The 19,360-nt window shown below is 34.8% G+C and overlaps 1 long non-coding RNA gene across 1 annotated transcript; it reads right to left on the reverse strand.

Moving 5' to 3' along the window:
* Positions 1–2,635: 2,635 nt before the first annotated feature.
* On the reverse strand, positions 2,636–18,188 carry LOC107973939 (uncharacterized). Its single transcript, XR_001716477.4, has 3 exons — positions 18,126–18,188; positions 6,337–6,426; positions 2,636–3,697 (listed from the first exon to the last, which is right to left on the reverse strand). It is a non-coding gene; the product is annotated as an uncharacterized LOC107973939 (long non-coding RNA).
* Between the last annotated feature and the right edge of the window lie 1,172 nt (positions 18,189–19,360).

The raw sequence follows: 19,360 nt of genomic DNA on the forward strand, positions 1-19,360 counted from the left end.
ATAGAATACTGGAACACTATTGTATTTTTAAAGGCAATTAATATTTTATTATGCACAGACTTTTATTTGCACCATTTGGATTCCTCTTCTCTAATTAAATCTTGTGATTTACACAAACAGAACTGCTGTTCTTTAAACTCTGCAAATTATTAAAATTAACAAATACTTGTTAAAAGGAAGCAAAAGCAGCCAAGGGTCCTATTTTTGTGACAGAAACAACTGGAGGCAACAGAGTGAATTGATAGTGTCTCTTATATGAGTGGGGCAATGTGGCAATTACATATAAAATACCTTAGTTAGGGAGAACTGATAGAAATTCCAGCTGCCTATGAGAGAAAGGTTAATTCTTTAAATAAATAAAGCCAGAGTATTTTATGTGACCATGTAGGATTTTTGCTTCATGACCTGTGTGCAGCATTTTGTGTTATGGGATTTATAAATCAAGAATATGGTTTCAAGCATGCATTCTCCCAACCCTGTATTTGTGGAATGTTTCCTAGGGCCAAACGAATGGTCTTCAGAGGGAACAGAGGAAATATGCTTAGATACCCACTAGGGGAATATGCCTTGCTCCCATTCTTATCCCTAAATAAGAAGATTCTAGATAAATTCCAGCTAAATGAGTATTATTAGCTCCTCACCACTGGCAATATTTGAAGTAAAGGAGGGTACCCTTTAGGGACCCTGTCTTCATCTCTGGAAAGACAACAGACAGGGACCTGGTTGAGGGTGAGGAAGAAAAAGATAGGATCAGGACAAGAAATAATCTCCATCCTAATTAGTCTGGAGATTTACAGAAGTTTTCCTGGGAACAGTCTGCAGTCTCCTTGAAGAGCATTACCCCCAGGGTCTCCATTTGGGAAAGAAGAGGAAGGGGAATTCAAAAGTAGATCGGGGTGGAGCCAAGGAATTTAGTTTTCTTTATGGCTCTTTTTCCACCCCTGGCAAAACGGATATTCAGTCCAGTAAATACAATGAGAGGTAATAGGCTCAATAATGCAGAAATTCGCTTTCCAGACATTTCAGGAAAGCATTTAGCCCATATGTAAAGGGTACGATGCAGCTTTGCTATTTCTATCCTCATTTTGCATGAGATTCTTCTCTTCATTCAATTTGTAAGTTATATGCTTTTTTGCCTTGTGTGCTGGCAGATTAATTGAGGAAAAACTCCTACATGAAATTTTTATAAGGATAGCGGAATACCTAACTGAGTGAGTACACATTCTCCATTTAAGCAAATTCTAAATAGCTTTATTATAACCTATATTGGTAGAAATGACTTGAGTCTTCCATTCTTACAAGAGCCTTGACATACTTTCAAAAGAACACATACAAATACACATTATGTACACTTTATAAATTTAGATAGTCTCCAGTTTTAAAATATACCAAATAAAAGCAATTCTCAAGTTAGAAATAAGTACAAGCAAATAACAAACAAACACTATTTTTGTTTCACTATTTTATTACTCCCTAATGTTTCCACTATTGTTATGGAATCACTCTGAAAATCTTTATTCCTTTAGAGAATCTCAATGCTGCCAACCTGAAGACTTACCCTGTGAGGCTTCATGGAAAGGGAATATATCAAATCAAAAAGAAAGTTTCACCTATTTCAAACTAGTCTCCAAAATTAACAACGTGTCCAGGAAGTATTAATAACAGAAAACTTTTATCCTTTCACCATATTTCTCCTATTCCTATTCTTCATCTTTCTCCTTCTTTCCCCCAAATGGGGCAGCCTTTCCCCCAAATGAGGCAGCAAATCAAGAACTAAGCCATATGGTACCAATATGGCCTTTTAGTAGATTTTTAATGCACTTGGTGTTTAAGGACTACCTCAAAAAATTAGCTTCCATTGAAACTTTGTTCCTGTGAGTGTATACATCCTAAAACACAGCTGAAAACAGCCAATTTAAATATCATTTGGTTTGTGTGTGTGTTGGGGGGGGGGGGGGCGGCGGTTGTTGTTGCTGTTATTGTTTTCTTTTTTAGAGACAGAGTCTCTCTCTGTTGCCCAGGCTGGAGTGCAGTGGCGCGATCTCTGCTCACTGCAACCTCCACTTCCCGAGTTCAAGCAATTCTCATGTCTCAGCTTCTCGAGTATCTGGGACTACAGGTGTGCACCACCATGCCCTGCTAATTTTTTGTATCTTAGTAGAGATGGGGTTTCACCATGTTGGCCAGGCTGGTCTCGAGCTCCTGAGCGAAGGCAGTCCACCTGCCTCAGCCTCCCAAAGTGCTAGGATTATACGCGTGAGTCACCACGCCGGCCTTGGATATCATTTACTCACTAGGACACTAGGAGTAGATATCATTTACTCACTACAAATATAATAACATTAAATATTTAGTGGATGCTCACTATGGGTCAAGTTCAGTACTAAATTATTTACTGCATTATCCCATTTCATCCTTACAGCAACCCAATTTAGAAAGGGATTATTAGGATCCTCTTATAGATGAGGAGAGTGAGGCTTAGAGAATTTTGCCCATATTCAAAGTCACGCACAGACTAAATGGAAAAACCAAGAGGATAAGAATGTGAAAATAGGTCTATCTGATTTCAAAGCTGGTGCTGTTTAACACTGTGCTACGCTAAAATAGAAGAAGTTGAGACCGTTTATACATATATAAAGATAAAAGATATGTTTAATAAATTTTTAAGAGTATTTCTATTATTGAGAAGATAATTGTGGAAATTAATTCTTTCATTGTCTTAGCAAATCACATAATTTATCTTGCCATAAAAAAGAAGACCAAACTGACAAATGTATAGGAAAAGTTGAGCCCTCCATGTTATTTATTCTAGCAGATTGTTTCATAAACATCAATCTTTTAAAAAGTAGGGTTGTAACGCTGTAATAAAACTAAAAATTCCCATTTTTCTCCATTAATATTAGTAAATGTTTATTAGAGAACTACGCTTTCTGGGCACTACAGTATAATGAGAGGCCCCTTGAGAAGTTATGAGTCTCTCCTTATGCTTGGTCCATCATAGGTGCTTAATAAATGTGATTACAAAAATGATGGCAGGATCTTTGACTATGGCAAACATAGAGGGCTCAGCAATACAATAATTCAAGTTCAATAAATGGGTTCTGATATTTACATGAATACTGACTGAAATGCACTAATATAAAGGGGTAAGCATGATAAAAATTAAAAAGTACACATAGCAAACCAATTTCAACCATATAATTAAAAACATATTAAAAAGAAAATATGATCTTCCCCTTTCTCTTTTAACACAGACACAGTTTACAGGAGAAACTGTATTTTATCTGGCCCAGTGTTATTTCTTTTGGTGGTTGCCTTCATAATTCCACAGAATATGCCTATTTCTTGACTAATGGAGAAAATCCTTCACATTTACTGAATGCTGACATTTTGTGCTAAGGGACGGTGCTAAGGAAGCTGCCTATATTGTCTCATTTAGTGTTCCTTGGGAGTAAATACTGATTATGATAGTCATGATAATTACATTCTCCTTGCCATTGATTGATTTATATGACATAATTATGGCAAAAAGCTATTAAAAGAAGTTTGCTTAGGGTCTTTAGGGAAAAGTTTCTTTGTTCTTGGAAAGAGACACAGAGTAAAGAACAGTCTATCGGTGGTCACTTTTGTGACATTAATGTAGTACACAGTTATGCTGCAACAATGCTGTGCCTGTAGCAGGGTGAGAAGAGTCCTCCTAGGATGGCAGGGTGGAGAGCAATAAAAACAGTGTGAGTCCTTGAAGATGTGAAGCGTTGAAATAATCAACCCATTCCACCACAGTTAACAAAGCCATGTCTGGATATATTCTAAAAAACTAAATTTCCTTTTTACTTATTATCACCAAAACACAGGCCTCCTATTATTCAGAAGGTAATATAATATGGTCCAAAAGATCCAAACTCTGGGTGCTAACAACCTATACTAAATATTTTCATGTTTAACCTGCTACTCAAATACTTGTTTTCTGTTATTTAATCTGTGATAAAGAAACCTTGGGCCATTACTAATAACATCTGAAAATCTATGACACAGGAAGCAACTTTTAGTTAGAGAGAATTAGGAAGTTAGAAGGTAATAGCCTACTGTTACAAATGAGAGAGTAAGTATATGTTAGAAAGCCATAGACTGGAATCCAGTAGTCTTCATGTTTGAGATCCAATTTTCACTCAATGAAATTTTGTGCAACAATAAATGAACTTTTCTTTCTAAACTTTCTAGCCTATGTTTCCATATATATCAAGCAGGGTTTCTAATACATGTTCTGCAGGATCAAATGGGCTAAGTATATAAAACTGATTTATTAAATTTCATTGATTCATTGAAAAATATTTATAACATGCCCATTATATGTGTCAGGAACTGTCCCAGGCTCTGGGCAAACAACAGTGAACAAAGCACAATATGCATAAATGAGTTCATTTATTAACACATGATCAGTTCTAATTTGCTTTATAAGTTTTAAAAGCAAAATGGGCCTTTTAATTATGAGACTATTATATTGCATCATAAACTTCTGGTATACAGAACTGAAATATCACAAGGGAACATATATTCTGGATTATTTAAAGTATATTGCCACGGAGATCGGGAATTACAATTTACATTTTTTAACTATGATAGCCTCTACTTCTTTAATTGAATTATGTTATAGTTAGGCAAGTCTTTTGATGAATCACCTGTTTTCTCATTTCTCTTAGCTGCCAACAACATGCATTTTAGAAAAGACTGACATGTTTATACCAATGTGTATAATATAAAGAATTTGGAGGAGATCTGCACTCCCATTACTATGGTGGGCCTTGACCACCATACACTGTTTACTGGTCCCTGTTGCATAGCTTCCTCATATTGCATAACATCTTTTTAAACTTAATCCCACCCAACCCCACCTGAGACCTGCCATGAAACTTGATAATTGCCCATTGTGCTCTTGTTCTTGGCTAAACTGACAGAAAGATTATTCAGTAGAACCACATGGAGAAGCATCTAGTCAGCCTTTAATAATTTCCCAATTGTATTAGTCATGTTAATTCTGCTCTTCTCTAATAACTGCAGTTCTCATCCCCAATAATTCTTTCCTATTGTCATGTACAATTGTGTAAGTTAAGCCTTGCTCAGCAATTGCTTGCCAATGAGGGCGGTGGGGCTGAAAGGCAGCCTGTGCTGTGCTCAGCCAATCCTCAACCCAGAGCCTGAATTCAGTTCTTCACCGAATCCCATGGAATGGGAATTCAGTTCCCCACCAAATCCTACTGAGAATTCAGTTCCCCACCGAATCCCAATGCGAATTCAGTTCCCGACCAAATCCCACTGGATCCAATGGAATGACTTTTACTGTCTTCTCTCTATCTTTAAATGAAAGAAAGAAGAACCAATGAAGGAAGAAAAGGTGGGAAAGGGGGCATATGTATGTGTATAGTTATTTTTATAAATTTGATGAGAAAAATGTTGAGCTACTTATTATTTTAAAATCTACATTTTTTTCCTGCTAATATTGTTTCTTAGAATATTTCCCCTTCTGTAATGTGCCAACATGAGGGCCAGCTTACTCAACCTTAACTACAGCTGGCGATATAAGGATCAGGTAAGGATTGAGATATGCTTGCTGGTGCTGCAAATTTAGTTTTGCAACTAATTACAGAGCTCTGTAAATTCAATAAGTGCCTTCTTCCAGCAGTGATTCAACTTGTCAGGATTCAGAGACAGCCCACTGTATAGTCTCATGTCAATCACAGCATTTTTTCTACCTCTCCCTTGGCTGGACTGGCCTCAAAGAGCAGGAAGTGTGCTGTCCAGGACACAGTAAGGACCGAAGGACCACTCCTTTATATATCATATTGATTTGCAGACAACTTTCCCCTCTGCCTTCACTTGATGGCTTGGGGGTGGTGGAGATAATAATGAAATAAATATAAATAGGTATCTTTTCAGTCTTTGCACAACCTAGAATTTTTTAGCTGACTTAAGAAATAAAGAATCAAAGTGCAAGTCACTGTCTTTTCATGGAGCCGATTGTACCAGTGAATTTAAAAAGTAAAGAACTCTTTGTTGATCTGTTGGGAATTTGTTTCATAGTTAGCATCCTCTGGGACTTGAGGTAGAATTATGGGGACATGTGCCAGCATACAGTCATGACCAGCCAATGGCAATGGTCGTTAGCTGCAATCTAAGTGAAGCCTCGCCTTTAAGGCTGTATGCTGGATCTCCAAAACATCACAGGATCACAGAATAACAATGAAATTGGTATTAGTAAGACAAATGATAATAATAACAACACCTAAAGTACTCTAAACTGATAAGTACTTTACATTAATAGTCTCATGGAATACTCACCACATGCCTGTGAGCTAGATATACTTTTGCCATTTCAGAGATGAATAAACGAAACTGAGGGAAGTTAAACAAGTAGCTCAAAATTTACAACTAGAAAGGAGAGAAGTTAGGATTTGAGTACAGATTAGAAATAAATGCTATATGGCCTCATGTATGTTTTCACTGTTCTATTAACAAACAAAAAATATAAAGACAGATAAAGAAAGACCTCTGAGATTCTATAGTAACTGCCCTACAGGTGGTACACTAAGGGTCTTATACATTTTTACCTAGGGGAGATTCTCAATGTGCCAACAAAGAAAGAGCAATAACAACCACTCTGTTCATTTTACAGAAACAAATCTCTTTCTGGATAAAAGCTTTCTAAGAGCACTGGCTCTGACCAGAGCCAATGTCACTACTTGATGTGGATAATTTTAAGGTTTGCTTTAAAAGCCTTTTAATTAAGCTGCAATATTATTATATCCGGTATGCTTTGACTATTTGCACTGAACTCCGTTGATAAGGCAGAATGTTTCCTCTGGGTTATTTTTTCCCCTCATTAGTTTCTCAATGAAAGTGAGAGCACATAGGAAAACAGAACAGAAAGAAGTAAAGAGATAATTCTGCCCACTTAAATTCCTAGGACCGTATTGCACTCAAAATGGAGATGGATTGGATTGTCCTGAGGAGCCTCTGTTTCCTTGCATTTTCCAAGGCCCTGCTGCTTGTAATGTGGTACCTTTGTATACGTTCTAGAGCATGGATCTGGAATAGTTATTTCCCGCTGCTCCTATGTGGGATTGCTGATATCTGGCCACATTTTCTATACTGATAGAAAACGCTTTTTAAAAATTTTAAGACTCTTTGGTGATTAAAGATTGAATGTAAACAAGACAATCTAAACAGTAAGTCGTGCTTATTTGTAGAAAAAGAATATTATAAATATATTACTTTAGTGTGCATCTTTTAACTATCACACTAGGAATCATTCTCATCTTAAGGCTAATGAGACAGACAGAGAGAGAGAGAATGTTCTTTAACATTACAATATCAAAGACAAAGAAATCTCCAATGGGAATGTTTTTTCTAGTACTGGCATTTTGTCCATTCTAAGTCTGTGAATTTCTTTATTCAGGATTCTAGTGTGATTTCCATCATTTGTTAGTGATGTGAACTTAAGCAAACCATTGATACTATTTCCTCTCCTGTAAATGTGTTCAAATAATACTTCTCAGATCATCTTTTGGAGCCATTGAAGGTAGCAAATGAGAAAAATAAGTGAAATCTTCATGAACTGTGATTATACACAAGGAATATGCATTGATGTTTGTCATCAAAAATATGTGTGAAAATTGTGATAGAGTAAGCTGTATACTCTGAGATGAGCTATGAGCAAAACAATCACCTGGGATAAGACAATTCTAAAAGCAGAAGTGTAAGCCCATTAATACTAAGTAAAACTGAGAAATTATAAATATTAAAAACAGAGTGCATGTAACTGCATTGCTCGTGCGTGCTGCTCCTCCAGCATTCTATTTGAATCAAAAAGTTCCAACAGAGTTGAAAGTGCTGATCAATTAGATGGATGAGTTGTTAATATTTTAATAAAATTGGGTGAGTATTCTAAAGAGTTTTGGGCTTGGCTAGAGGTAAGAAAATGTGAGGAAACAGACTTTAAGAGACTAACAACCAGTACCTGCTGTTTCCCAAAGTTTCAATAGCTTGCTAGTATGCCTTACAGACTGTTTGCATAGTAACATCTTATATGCCCTTCTACTAATTGCTAAATTACCATTGATTTAATCAAATTCAATAGTACTATATAAAATAGATTTAGAATTTAGTATTAATCCTATTATTTGTTCTGTTCTACAATTCAGTTCAAATATTTAGCAGTCATAATTAGAAGGTTTAATATAGTAATTTAAGGGAAGAAATTACTGAGCACTTTTGTTTGATTTTAGACATTTTAAAAAAGTAGTCTTTACAAAAAGGAACTTATAGTTCATTCTATTTTCATTAGTTAAAGCCACCCGATTCTCTACTCAATACTTTATTGTCTAATTTTTAGTTTTAAAAAATCCAATTATCTGTATATATGAGTTATCCAAAATATTTGTTAGTAAAATAAGAGAAAAAATATTTTATTTCTTTAATCCATGTCTCCAAAATGCACAAGGAGGTAGGTCAAATCAAATGTAATTGTCTGGGCCACATTCTCTAATGGAAAGACTTTTACACCTTAGACCTAATGTGCATGCATAGGCCTCTCGAAATAGCATGGTGTGAGCTAATGATGTGCATTGCTAAATATTTTTACATCAGGGTGACATTTATAAATTATATTTTAATATTACAATTATTTTAGATGATTGCCCCAAAAGCCCTTTTATTTTTAGAAAATACGAAGCATGCCTGGCCCACAGACACTCAAAACCTAAGATGTTTCAAATTAGACTCATTATCTTTCCACCCCCGCCCTAAAGTTGCTGCTCCTCTGTGTTCCCTTGCTCCAGTAATGGGGCCAGTCTCCTCCCAGTCACACAGGCTAGAAAACTTCAATCATCTTTGACTTCGACCTCTCCTAACCCTTTAAATCCAGTCAACCAAGTCTTCTCAAGTTTATCTTTGAAATGTCTTTGGAATTTGTCTTATGCTTCATCCTCCACACTTCTTCCGTGATTCCGGTCCTCATCATCAAATGCTCTGTTATTCCATGAGCCCATTCCCTAAGCTCCCGGGAGCTCATGCATTCTGTCTCCAAATACGCTCTTTACATTGCTAGGCTTATTCTTTTAAAACACAAACATGAATATATAACCACTCTGAAGCTGGAAAACATTTCTGGCAATACCATTTCACAGACAATGAAATCTAAACTCCTTAGCAGGGCATCAATCCTTTCACTTTTTGCCCTATTGGTTATTTTCCCCAAGTACCTTATGTTCTAGCCCTGCTACATGATTGGCTACCTACAAACATTCTACATTTTTTCTCAGGCAATTTTCTTTGAGTGGGTAACCATTGCTACCTTGTATGCATTGGGATAACCTAGTCATTTATCATAGCACAGTTAATCTCTTTTGTTAACCAACATTGGGAAGAATTAATCAACCTTGCTACCCAGGTGCCTAGCAGTTTGCTTATTACTATCTTATAATACCTACCATAATCTAGGAAGAAAATTGGTCAGATATGCGCTCGTCTACACTGGTAAAAACAGAGCTCTTTGAATGCAGGATCTTTGTCTTTTTCATGGTTATATGCCTCATATATATAAGTTAGTAAGTCACAGTTACATGTTTATTATTCAACATTTTAATTGTTTTACAAATTACTGTTGGTGCTGTTCATATTATATGATGAAAAATAGCATTGTTCTTAACAGCATTTTTATATTATATATGGGAGATGTCAATACCTAGCTAGAATTAGGAGAAAATACACCAACCTCCTGACATGACATTCAATATTTTTCAACATACTTTTGCGTTGGGATAATTCATATACTTTGAAAAAAACAAAAGAGCATATATATTGGAAAAATATTATGTTTCCTCCAAAAACTAATGAGAAAAGATAGAGACAGATGGAGTTCAATTGACTAATTTTCTGCCCAGCTGCCTAGATGAAAAATAAAGATGTACTGACCCTATGCTTCTGTATGCTAAACTGTTCAAATATTTAGCCTTCTTTAACCATTATGCTAAGGTTGAGTGGACAGTACCTACATTAGCAGACACTATTCACCTGACTGTCCCTTTTGTTCTCCGTTTTTAATGTGAAAGAAGAGAGTTCTAAAAATAGAACCAACCCTTGCAACTGGCTTGCATTCCTGAATATACAATTAGATCACAATAAAGTGACAAAATCACATCACATTTATTTGAGATAGTTCAAAAATAATATATGTATTTTTAAAATTGCTTGAACTTTTTTTCTCTTCTAGACCCTTCTAATCTTTTAAAATTCTTAGCTGCAAAAAAAGTGCCAATTTACCCTTTTAAAAACTAGGCAAGCTACAGATTCTTTTCATGTTAAATGGAAATAGGAAATCATTTCCATTTCCATGAGGGATTCTAGCCTCAAATGGCTTAACTTTAATTTTCTATATGTTTTAATTGAGTGTGTGTGTGTGTGTGTGTGTGTGTACATACATTATGTGGAACTTCTTCCTGACCATATTTGAAGTAGCTGTAATTTTTTTTGTTTGCTTGAGAAATATCTTCTTTCTCTCTTAACTTTCTCCCAAAACAATCTTTTAAAAGCCTGACCCTAGCCTCACCTTTCCAATCTCTCTGCCTCAATGGCTCATTGCGCTGATGTGTTCGAATTTCACTTCTGCTACAAACTTGCCTGCTCGGTGATTCTACATTCACCTGTCTGCCTCCCCATTTATCTGTAGCAGGATTAGAAAACCATAAAATTTATAGAATATTTGTTTGCATTATGATTTCTAAATTTTAAGTCAAATGGCATATACGAAATTTAAAGTTTTTACCAAAAAAAACCCTCCAGATTATTTGAAAAATATGAAGATTTGAAAACACATATTCCACCATATAATAGCCAGAACTGATAGGAATAAATCATTCAGGGTCGAGTCAGAAGAGAGAAACCACACCAGTAATTTGTACAGGGAAAATTTAACATAAAAATTATTAGCTAGTAACAAGAGATTAACTGCCACAGGGTAAAGAGATCCTTGAAGGATTCATAGATCCTATCCATAGGAAGCAGCTAAGGGCTAAGGCAGAGTACCTAGGGAAGAAACACATTTGGAAGAGAGCACAATCACCCTCAAACCCAGGGCTAGATTCCTCAGTGGAGAGGGTCTGGCTATGACATACTGGATAGGGAAGAAGGGCAGACTGCAAGACTGGACACAGAAAACTGCCTGCTGGACGGCCAGCAAGACTCACTGGGAAGTCACCCACTGGGATACCATAAAAAATTTTGGGAGGATGAGTGCCACCATGTGTCCTGCCTACTGCTGGCTGCCACACATTGCAGAAGCAAGAAGGAAAGAAACAGACACTGGAACCTGCAAGAGATGACTCTTCTTCCTGCAGTGTCCCACCATTGCTTCCCATGATAAAGTTTACCCAGGTGCCAGTTGGCAAAGGAAAAATGTTAAGAGGGACCAGCCTCAGAATCCAAAGCAGGGCAAAGCATCATATGGATTTAAAGCTGAGAGGCAATAGATTGATAACTGGCACAGAAAATACACTCTAATCAATTATAATTCTCTCACTGACTACTGTAGGCTCTTGAGTTTATGGCTAATGATCCAAGTCATCAGTAACCCACATGGCTTCCTGATAGAAAGAAAGATTTTTAGAGATTTGGAATTCTTAGAGACTCAATCGCCAACACATATAATTACCAATACTGCTGATATGTAGAAGTGAATCTAATAAGATAAGACAAAAATAGTATGGAAAACATGAATCCTCATGTACCTAAAATGTATTACTTTACAGTTGCATGTTGATATACCCAATGTGAAAAGAAATTATACAAAAATGAAATGTGTCTTTAAGATATGGCCATAGTTCTATTCAGCTACAAGGACATAACTACCCTTTTTTGATGTAACATTTGAATCGTTTTCTAAAAATTTTTAAGACCTGTATTTTATGTTTGTTTTAAAAGTGGTTTTTGATACCTTAATCTTTATTTCATTTTGTTTTGTCTTTATTTCAATTTGCTACTGTATCATCTATTGAAAAATCTTATTAAACACTTCCTGGCACTAGGCTCAAATGAAATTAAGATGTAAGTGATTATGATATTGCTTTCTCTTTTCTTGGACTCAATGGATGAAAGGAGACAATTAAAGTCAGTAATTTAAAAAAAACTGATTTTTTGGAGTTGTTTTCGACTTTCAAGAAGATGAAATGTAAAGTTTTTGAAAAAGTACAGAGGAGAAGTCTTGGACCTTTTGCCTCTGGCTTTCAAATGCTGTTTGTAGGCTTTGTACCTAGGCAAGCAATGAGCCTGTTTTTTCTATTCACTCGGAAGAGTGAATGGGATTGATTTTCAATATATATTAACTTTTGCCTATTCCTCTAGAGGTTCTTGCAGGTACTGATAACAACTTGGCAAGACATCTGTCATTTATGTAAGAGCAAGTCCAAAAAAATACCACAGTGTCATACTTCTATAAAGTAAACTAGAATTCCCCAGGACTTCAGCTAAGATGGCTAACTTGTAGTTAGAGTCAGTATGGACTATGGCCTGCCTTTGACAATTTCAACAGCTTAAAGAAGAGTTTTAGCCAACTAGAGTTATCAGGCAGGTTAATTTCTGCCTGCATTTAATGAAATTATTTATTTCTTTCCCTTATGCTCCCTAAGTTGTGTTGATAAAGATGAATATGAGATCCACACCTTCTGAGAATTATATTTAATATAGTTTTTAGTTTTTCTTTTACACACACACATGTCAATAAAAGGAATGCCTCTTCCTATCACTAAACCACCTGTGAAAGGTAAAACACTGGAACATTGGAACTTTTAAATATCTAGGTGAATCTTTATTTTTTTCTCATTTCTCAAATTTAAATGTGCTCTTAAAATATGTAATTTGTTTCTCTTCATGAAAGAAAGCAGATATAATGAGGGCAATATCCTTTTTAGAAGAAAAATAATTCTATGAAATATATGTTGCAATATTCTTTACATGCTGCTGAAACTTTGTATTTTTAAGAACAGAAACAGGAGCATAAAAATATAACTAAACTTCAAAAGCCCTTGTGACAGGATGACTGGTGTTGTATAACCTTTTTTGATCTCTCATAAATAAAGAATCATTTCTGCAAACCTTAGAGGTGAGAGTTGCAATGTTTAAATTTTAAGAACATTCATTTTAATGAAGTCTCTGAGAAAACCAAGGTATTGTTGGGGTTGATGGAAAATTCGGCTTTATTTTTCACTCAGATACTGGAGTTGTGGAATCTTGCCAACAGGTAAAGAGTAACTCTCAGGTATTTATTTAGTTAAAACATTCTAACCAGTATTTACCTCATTTACTAAGTATGTTCAAAAGTCTCTGGGGCTGCATAAGACATTTTAAAAACTATTTTCAGGTAAACAGTTCCAATGCAAATTTAGTTTCTGAAGAAAGCTGCACTGTAATATCCCTGAACCTCTTTAAGGGGTTTCTTTGAGGCCCTGCAAAGCTCCCTTTGCATGAAAGGATTACTTACACTGACCTATGAAGAGAAATGTTTGGTTTGCGTCTCTTAAAAAAAAGTGCTATGGATTGTAAATTTGGATGCTGTTATAAATTGGGGTCATGTACTCAGACAAATAATGAAATGAATATTATCATTTTGCACTTACTTGAAATTATGTAAATTATTGAAATGAGAGAGAGAGAGATCAAGCAATGATATAGAAATATGGTCTCAGGTACTCAGGCTTACTATTACTGATTTATTATTTATTTTTCTTATTCCTTTCAACTATTTTGCATCTGATTTTCCCTACATAAAAATCAACTAACATAGAGAGATGAACCAAAAAGTTTATGATTTAGATATGAGATATCAATTTGCTTTTATAATCCAGCCATATAACAAAGTTAAACAGATATTTTAAAAATATGATAAAAAGGAAACAAAATTCTGATTTTAACATTTCCATATGTACAGTTAATAATCAACTGAAAGTATTACTTAATGAGTCTTATTTACAATGTTAAAGTTGGATATAATATTATAAAATGAAAGTCATACATTATTTAGCATGAAAATAGAGTTGTGTATACAATTTAAAAAATATAATTGAAATACATATTTCTTTTAGTGTCTGTTACAAAGCATGGTTGGTCAAAATCATGAATTAACCAGATAAACTACATTTTCTCTCAAGGCCTCATGTATTTATGATTCTTAGGTTTTTTAACCTTAAAGAAGACTGCTGATTACAGGTCAAACTAAAAGAAAATGGATAGAAAGTGGATTTAAAAGACCGGTATGAGCTTGGCTATGAAAAGCAAATATGTAACAATTTTGCTTTTTGAAAAGTACTTAGATTGATATCTAGATGCCTTATCTTTTTGAATGTCAGTTAAGGAGAGAGCTGTGTGTATTTTGGTGTGTTAGTGAATATATATTCCCTGGTAGATTTGTGGAATCCTATATTTCCTACATATTTTACTTAACATGGTGGAATAGTTCCCACCTTGATAAAATTGAATTATTACTTAGAGTGATCTAACAGAACCTCATTTCCAGAATGCTTTCTTTTCATATCCTGTAATATGGTGTTTAAACTGTGACAAACGCTCACACATTGAAGAAAAAACAGACAAATCAAAAAACTTGTTTCCCATTATTAACCTTCTTCATTGGTACTTTTTAGATTTTTTAAAGCAAGTGCTTTCAGATAGGAATGATTTTTCTAAACCTTTTGATTAGTTGTTTCTGCACTAAAGTAAAATTGTCAGTAAACACTCCAGGCATTTTCCAGTATATATTTTTACTGCTTTGCGTACTGAGCAAAGTATTGAGAGCTATGTAGTAAATTTGTAAGTGTATGCTGAATTTTCTGTTGGCCTCTCAACATCTTTTTTGTTCCTTCCCATGTCCCTCATGTATCTCAGAGGCAGGAAACCAAGAGTTTACATTTCTCAGGCTCCCTTGCCATCAGGGTTCCATTTGAGATTCACCAGTGAATGGCACTTGAATGATATTTGGAAGGCAGAGAGAATGAAATGTCATTTTGTCCTGAAAATAACACACAGGCAGAGCAGTTTCACAAGAGATTTTCTGATTTCTTTTCATGAATAATCCCCTTCAATTCTACAGGTTGCTGCAATAATTGGTAGAGGCTCTTTGTGATTATTGTATTATCTGATTTTCAGAACTTTAATCATGTTTTTCCATGGTCTTCACTTTTCCAACTATTCCAGCAGGTTTATTAGTATCTATTCCCCTGTATTTAATTCTTCCAGCATGTAACACCTAGAAAGGCTTCTGTTTTCCTAAAATATCCTGACTGAATCAATTATCTTCATACAGTAATAATCCTGTAGTTATAAGATACTTTTAGAATGATACGATTGAGGAACTATTTTGCCCACATAATATCTCTACCCACCTTTCATTTTGTAAAAATTATTTCCAAATTTAGAAGAGCATTCCTCATGTAATTTCTTTCTCAAATAATGTCAAATACCACTACCCACTCACTTCACTTACTGTCTCTCACTAATAAAATAAAATTCAAATTTCTTAGTTCTAGTGTTAGCTTTTCTTCTCATGATTCCTTTTCAATATTATTTTTTTACTTCTCTCTTTTACATACCCAATTCACTAGCCAATTAGAACAATTAAATATTTGTAATTCATGGCAATATTTATATTTTTAAATTTCAGTGACATTGTTTCTACCATTTATTCAGCTGAAATATACTCCCTTTTATCTTCACTTACAAAATTCATCCTGATATCTTGATCACATATTTGAAAGAATGCCTGTCTTATCATTTCCAAAGCAAATGATAAAAGTACATTTTCCAAAGTAAATATGCTCTCTCTATATATACATACACGTGTATGTATACATATATACATATACATATACATATATACATACACGTGTATGTATACACATATATACATACACATTTTTTTTAAAAATTCATTTTCCTAGAAGTGGCTAATAATTTTGTTTGTTTGTTTTTGTTTGTTTTTGTTTTTGAGATAGAGTCTCTGTCACCCAGGCTGGACTGCAGTGACGTCATCTTGGCTCACTGCAACCACCTCTGCTCCCCAGATTCAAATGATTCTGCTGCCTCAGCCTCCCAAGTAGCAGGGGTTACAGGCATGCGCCACCATGTCTGTCTAATTTTTGAATTTTTATTAGAGACAAGGGTTTCACCATGTTGGCCAGGCTGGTCTCAAACTTCTGACCTTGAGTGATCTGCCTGCCTCAGCCTCCCAAAGTGCCGGGATTACAGGCATGAGCCACCATACCCAGCCAATAATTGTTTTTTGATTCAGCATCTCATGTGTGTCCATAAATTCTTATTCAGATTTCAGTACAGCATATATTATGTCATTCAGTAATCATTTATTTCTTTATTTATCCCAACTCCCTATACCTATCAGAATGCCTGGTACATAGTTAGTACTTAATATAGTTTCATTGAAAGAATGAAAAAATAAAACAACAGAACAGATATTAACAAAACAAATTTTTAACAAAACACTTTTAAATTTTGGATACAATATAAAAAATAACTTTTCAAATATATAACTAATTGTAATAAGTTAAGAAAAATTCCACCCAAATTAAAGAAATTGAAATCGGAGTAGTAAGCTTACTTTGGAAGATGTAGAAGATGATTACACATATACAGTTTGAAAAAAAGAGCCATATCTAAATGAAAGACTGAAACTATGAGATCTAAAACACTCAGCCAAAAGATATGAACTCAAAAGTATTACCAGAATTTAATAGTAGTAAAAGCAAGTATTGTCTGGATGAGGCAATCCCATAGTTAGAGCTCATCATCCAAAATTACAGAAACAATGTACAAAAAAAAAAAGAGTAAGCAGAAAAAAAGAGTAAAGTTATACCCACAAAGATAATGCAGTATTGAATGACAGTTAAATGATATACAATAAGCTTTATTTGCTTACCAAAAAGGTAGGAACACCAAAAAGAATAATATATATAAGTTAATCAGATATAATTTGTAAAAATAGTCACATATAATCAGTGAAATTAAAATCTCCATGACATATTGTATTGCAGGTTTAATTCAGATACCTTGGGAAAGAACTAGTGAGGTTAATAATAAATCAAACTACCCAGGCTGACACAGAGAAACAATGAGATAAAAAATACAAAATAAGGTACATGAAGCACAGACTGAGGAGGTCCAACATAAGTCTAACTTCTGTTTCAGGATAAAAGGGGGAAAAAAATGGAAGAAAAGCTACAGTCAAAATAAAAATGAGAATATTCCAGACATGACGAAAAACATGACTCCTCAGATTTAAGAAGCCTGACAAATTCAAAGCCAGATAGCTAAAAAAGAAACTGTTCTTCATGATTCTGAAGAACACCAAAGAGATGATCTTTAAAGAAAAAAGAAATAAAATGAGACATCTAAAAACAAAAGTTAATTAGAATGGAGGAATAATTTCTCAATACTAACAATGGAAACCAGAATGTAGCAGAATGACCTTTTTTTTAAAGGCTGAGAAAAAAAAAACTTAACTTAGAACTTAATATTCAGTTAAATAATTGAAACCACCTTTGCAAAAATTATCAGTAAGAAAAATTCTCACAGTAAGCTAAGCTAACTTACAGCCCATCGTGCCTTTCTCTTAATTATTTCTGGGCGTTGGGGCCAGAAATAATTGAGACCATATAGTTATAATTGTTAATTATATTAATAATTAATTATATGAATACTTAATACTTATTCAAAGGAATAATTATACTAAAAGTTATACATTATTATAATATATTAATATAGTAAAATGTAATATTGGTTAATATAATTAATATATTCTATACTGATAATTATTATTATGTTAATAATTAATGATTATTCCAAGCTCATTTTGGAAGACATGGAGGCTATCATTTAAATGATAATAGGCCCTACCCAAAACTCATCTGCTTTTGTAAAATTAATGGCAGGCCATCATGCTGAGGAGAAGGAGAAGAGCCTGAGTCCTACTAAGGCAACGTCCCCAATTAATCCTGCAAATACCACTATTGTAGATTGGCCTTTTGAGATATCTTTCTAGGGTTCTTGCATGTCTGACACCCATGGCTCACCTGCATCATCAACCCTGCTCCTGTGGCCCCACCCAGAAGCGATTCAGCCTGCAAAAGGGCAGCTTTGACTGTTTATGATGTCATCTCCACCCCAACCAATCAGCAGCAAGCACCTGTTACCTAGTCACCCCCGCCTCTTCCCCCAAAGCTGCCTTTGAAAAACCCCTAACCTATGAGCTTCAGAGGAGATGATTTGAGTAAACTCCATCTCCCATGTGGTGTTGCAGGCCTCATATCTACTAAACTCTCCTTATTACAAGGCAGGAAGAACCCCTCAGGCAGTTACTTTAGTATACTGAAATTTAGGAAAAAAATCAATCATTTTCAGAGCTGAACAAACTGTTTACCATAACAGAGCCTCAATTAGGAAATATCTAAATAATATACCTCAGAAGAGAGACTATGGTCCCAGCTGGAAAATTTAAAATGCAAGAAGAAATGTCAGTAAGAGTTGATATGAAGTTTGGTAAATGTAAAATAAAATTGACTCTGTACAAAAATAAGAACTCGTGGTTTGAGACGTAAGAGGAAAAGAACATTAAAACTGAAATACTTGACAATAATAATACCTAAGGCAAAGAGGGTGGTCAGAATCCTAAGACCACTTTGAATAGAGATATTTTAAATTTAGATGTATGATGTTAAATATACCTGTCAAAATATGAAGAGAAGACAATAAATAAATGTTTTAAAAAATGAAGTGCATAAATTCTAAAACAATTCTGTTTCAGGAGGAAACAGAATTAGCAATGGTAGGAAAGGAGAAAAATGTATGAAAAATATAATTAATTTTAACTACCGAAGGAAAGTTTCTGTGTAACTTAGATCTTTGCCTTTGAAACAGGAATACCATTAATACCATTAATTATTATTCTTAGATTAGTTTTAAAAAATGTTTCTTTTGTTGTTGTTGTTGTTGTTGTTGTTGTTGCTGTCGTTGAGACAGAGTCTCGCTCTGTTTTCCAGGCTGGAGAGCAGTAGTGCAGTCACAGCTGAGTGCAGCCTCCACCTCCCAGGGCTCAAGCAATCCTGCCACCTCGGTCTACCAAGTAGTTGGAACTACAGACCTGCACCACCACACCCAGCTAATTTTTTATTTTTTGTAAAGATGGGGTCTCACTGTGTTGCCCTGGCTGACCTCAAAATCCTGAACCCAAGCAATCCTTTCACCACCTTGGCCTCCCAAAGTGTTAGGATTAGAGGAATGAGCCATTGTGTCCAGCCAAAATAAATAT

Source organism: Pan troglodytes, chromosome 1, assembly GCF_028858775.2.
Source record: "Pan troglodytes isolate AG18354 chromosome 1, NHGRI_mPanTro3-v2.0_pri, whole genome shotgun sequence".
NCBI classification, from domain to species: domain Eukaryota; kingdom Metazoa; phylum Chordata; class Mammalia; order Primates; family Hominidae; genus Pan; species Pan troglodytes.